The sequence below is a fragment of the Marmota marmota genome, unplaced genomic scaffold, assembly GCF_001458135.2.
Source record: "Marmota marmota marmota unplaced genomic scaffold, marMar, whole genome shotgun sequence".
In the NCBI taxonomy this organism is placed as follows: Eukaryota; Metazoa; Chordata; class Mammalia; order Rodentia; family Sciuridae; genus Marmota; species Marmota marmota.
The window spans coordinates 2,019,033-2,024,153 of NW_025999924.1; positions in this window are offsets into that span (position 1 = coordinate 2,019,033).

Here is a 5,121-nt window from a genome sequence, read left to right on the forward strand (position 1 = left end):
TGGCTTTCACTGTTGAGAGCCACAGCCGAAGGGGCCCCAGCAAACTTCCAGCTGCCGGCTGATGATTGGCTCACAGCTGCCCCAGCAACATCTAGCTGATTGGCTCCTCTGCGGTGATGCTCATTGGGCTGTTTCCCTGCCCTTTCAGACCACGGAGCTGCTCATTGGGGGACTTTTTTGGCTCCGCCCACATGACCCAGCCAATCGGCCTCAAGAGCAGGAGGATGGTGGGAGGTGGAGAGAAGCTTGTGGGGGAGAGAGAGTGCTTGTGGGGGAGAGAGAGTGCTTGTGGAAAGCCGGTGGTGGCAGTTGGGGCTCTGAGGGTTTTCCCTGAGAGGCTGTTTTGTTTGGCGTGTGTGGTTCTAAAAATAAAGTTAGTTTCTTTTGACAAGTGGCTCCTGATTGTGCCCAGCCAGACTGCGGCATTTCACTCACCTATGCACAAAGATAATTTTGATTGAATTTAATGTTAAATAGGATAAACTCCCAAAATAAGGCATTTAGCTCACTAGGACTGCCATGTTTGCTTAATTAAAGCCAGGTCTTCATATCTAGAACAAAGACAGGAGGAAGAGTATACAATCTGTATCCAATACTCAATGAGGTGACATTATATCACTAAGAGCATCAATAAACATTTGTGTGTACCTTTACAGTTCAAAAACAGCATCCATATCAATTTTGATAACTAAAATGTATCTAGACCTTTTCCTTATAGCTTTCAACACGGTTCCTTCACTCTCACACGTGCCACTTCACATCCAAATAAGCTGGTTGGTATTATTACCCAACATAGATATGTTAAGTGATAAATGTAAGTGATTTGCCAAAGTTTACATAGCTGCTAAAGCAGAAACTACACCCTGGGGTAAAGACACCTTAATTTGCCTCTCCTCCTCATGCCAGCTCTCCAACAGAGAGCTGGCCAACTTGCATCTTGTGCAGACAGCATGGTCAAAGGAAAATCATTTCATGACATCCCAGACCTAAGTCCTCTCTTGACAGCTAGCCCACAGTGAGAGTCATTTCGAAACACATAACTAAAACCCCATAGTTCTTTTTTTTTTAAAAAAAGAGAGAGAATTTTTTTATTATTATTTATTTTTCAGTTTTCGGCGGACACAACATCTTTGTTTGTATGTGGTTCTGAGGGTCGAACCCGGGCCGCACGCATGCCAGGTGAGCGCGCTACCACTTGAGCCACATCCCCAGCCCCAAAACCCATAGTTCTTACTCAAAAGGCAAACATAATTTTTAAAGGTAAGGCTCCTGTTCAACCAAAGCCTAGAATTTTTATTTTTTTGGAAAATTTATTTAAAAGTTGAGGGACTGGTAAACTAAAGGAAAATCAAAGGGGCAGATTTTTCAGGTTTTCCCCGTTTTTCACTGTTTATATCAACCAAGGCAACATCTCCATCACATAGACCACCACCACCAATTGCTCTAACCTATATAAATGACAACACCTTTTAATGTCAGTACTTTTAAAAATACTCCAACTAAGGAAAAGCTTCCTAGAATTTATTCTTTTAAAATAAAGAAATTACTGATGTATCTACTATGAATCACTAATATTTATATACAGTAGGCTAACAAACATGTTTTGGTCCTTACCATGTACTGGGCACTAGACTATTTACATACAAAATCTCAATGAATCCTCACAACAATTCTGTGGTGTAGGTACAAACACCTTATAAACTCATTTCCACCAATGTGGAAACAGAGGCACTGAATGTAAGTTAACAAATCAGAAATGTTAAGTGGGATCTGAAGCTATTAAGTCCAACCATTAAATTATAAGGCATCTATGCTCCGACTGTTCTCTTATCAAGGTTTAGGGTACTCGGGTAAGCATGGATGACCTGGATTCAAATCCCAGCTCCACAGTTTACTGATAAACCTTAGGGAAGTCAGAGAAAACCCTGTCTTTTCAACAACAAAAGGAATATAAGAGCTGCATCATAGAGTTGTGAGAAAATGCAATACCTAGAAAGCAGTGACTGGTTCAACCAGAGGGCTCAAGAATCTCCATCAGCAATAACATGGTGACTTCTCAGGAGATAGGTGAGGTGGCTTGGGGCTTTGGCCCCACAACAAATGGCCTCAAACTGCTCTTGTTGAGTTATTGAGTCTGGTTTTTCTGCTTTCTTTTTTTTTTTTTTTTTTTAAAGATATCAATCAGGCTAGCACACTTATACGACAGGGTGCCCCCTTGCCTCCCTCTTCTATGCCTTCTTCAAATATGCTGCACTAGAACATTGCATGCATGCCTATAATCTCAGCAGCTCAGATGTCTGACAGAGGAGGATATCAAGTTCAAAGGCAGCCTTAGCAATTTATCAAGGCCTTAAATAATTTAGCAAGACTCTGCTCAAAATTTTTTAAAAAGGGGGGGATTGGGATGCAGCTCAGTGAACACCCCTGGTCTCCACCCCACCCCCTCAAAAAAAAAGCTGAATAGCTAGACGATCATTTCAAAGTAAGAATATCAAGGTTCTAAGGGAGGATTCAGAGTCTCGTAACTAGTTAAAAGAAAAATTTGTGTGTGAAATGAAAATTTTAACTAATAATTTTGACTTTTCAGAGTTTGGGGGGTTTTGGGTGGGTTTTTTTTTTTTTTTCTTATTCATCTTCTTTAAGGAATTTGAAGAATGTTGAGGCTACCATACATTTTAGACCTATAGGATAAGCTTGGTCTCACTGGAGCACACTAAAATGTGTCACTGCTACCATTCTGTCAAATTAGATACACAAAGGCAAGGGGAGGGGAAGTGACTGTGGGATGGTACATGGGATTGCTCAAATAATCCATAAAAGCATAAGCGATCTTCTCCTCTAGCTCATGAAGGAGTACAGGAGGTTAGAAATGACATCTAATATAAGATAGGTTTGAGGGTCGAAGTGCTATATAGAAAAGCAACTCAGATATTGGGCAGATATCCTTACCATGATTGGCAAACTTACTGCCAAATGTAGTGTTTTTTTTTTTTCAAGTTGTCAATAGACTATTATTATTTTTTAATTTATTTATATGTAGTGCTGAGATTTGAACCCAGTGCCTCACACATGCTAGCTAGGCAAGTGTCTACAACCCCAGCCTAAATGTGGTGGTTTAATAGAACAACTTTCCTGCACATTATCCAATCCAATGCTATTTGCATATGTTCTGTACTAAATCAGCAAAGGGAACTGACTCTGCCTTTCAGTCATGAGCCCATTAGACAAACTTAAGTACCGAAAACCACTGAGTGGTAGAAGAGAACATAATCACACTGTTTACTGTGAGACAAAGTCTTCACTGTATTAAAATAAAAGCACACAAGGGACGGTGAAATGGAGGTGATGATACAAAACATATTTGGGATGCCTCAAAAATAGAAAAGCTGTCAAATCTGAAACAAAGCCTAGAAGATTCCATTCTTCTTACAGCAACTGTATCAAGCATCGATTCTTTTAACATTATACCATTGTAATTATCACTCCTAAACATTTTTCAAAATTTAGCAAGTCATCCATTCCTTATCTAAGAAAGTGATCTGCAAACTAATGGAAACAAATTTCAGGTTTTTAACTTCCAAACTATTTTTATTATCTCTATGACCATGATATTCTACTTTGGAACTTTTAAAAATACTTAAGGTCACTGATACAACTGATAAAATGTTACATTCAAAAAGGCTAGGAATCATATAGACCAGGGGTGAGCTAACTTTCTGTATAGAGCCTGAAACTATTTCAGGCTTTGTAGACTACAAAGTCAGTCACAAGTACTCAATTCTATTGTTATAAAAGCAATCAGACAACTCGTAGTCTGAATGTTTCTGTACCCCCAAAATTCCTATGTTGAAAAACACCATGAGTACTATGATGTCAGCAGATGAGGCTCTCTGTGAGGTAGGGTTCCACCTGCAAGAATGGGATTAGCACCTAATAAAGGAAGCACCAAAGAAATCCCTCTCCCCAGCTCCCTCCTTATAAGGAAATGGCAAAGAGGTACCATCTATGAATCTGGAAGAGGACCCTCACCAGACTCCAACTTTGCCAGCATACTGTTCTTGGTACTTCCCAACCTCCAAGACTGTGAGAAATAACTTCTGTTATTCTTAAGTCACCCAGTTTACAGAATTTTGTATGGCAGTCTAAAAGGACTAAGACAAACTGCTAAGCATGGATATGTCCCAATAAAGCTTTATTTATGGGTTCTGAAATTTGAATTTCATGATTTTCACACATCACAAAACATTTTTCTTCTTCTATTTCTTTCCTAACCACTGGAGGGGGAGTATGAAAACCATTCTTACTTCGCAGGCATACAAAAAAACAGGTGGCAGGCCAGATTCGGCCTGTGGGCCATAAATTTTCTGATCCCTGACTGACATACATTACCCTGATAGTCAAAAATGGAAATGCAAAAAAAAAAAAAAAAATCAATGACTTCAATTTTTTAGATTAGGTTACCTTCAAATCCTAGAGGGTACAGTATATACTGTATTTTCTGAAATATAAAACTATGCTATACAAACTATTCGAAAATCCTGACCTCTAAAGTTAACACCAAAAAGTTTAATATGAGTGTGTATGTCTTTTCAACAACATTTTAAACATATTTTAGCTTCCCCCAGGAATGACTTACATCTTGGCAGTACTCAAGATTACGTTCATCCTTGGACAGCTAGGTTCTCTCTACATCCCGCAAGTCAACTAAGCATTAAGTAACGGTGCCAATTATAAATCTCGACATGACAAAACTATTACCAGAATGACAAAAACTATTAACTGAAGCTTCATTAGAATAAATGTTGTTAGGTCTAATATATTAATATTATATGAATATTACGGGATCAGAGAAAAACTTTTGAGAACATAGGATTAATCAATCTTCCTTTAGCTTGACAGAAGTATGCAAGGTAAAATACCTATAAAATCATGCATATATTCAAAACCAGCTGTGTGTAAATAGATCATTGAGAGTATTCTTACCAATTTTATAACAACTTTTTAAATATTCTTTGTTGTAGATGGACATAATATTTTTATTTTATTTTTTTTTATTTTTTTTTTTCGAATTTTTTATTGTGGGTTGTTCAAAACATTACAATTTCTTGACATATCATATTC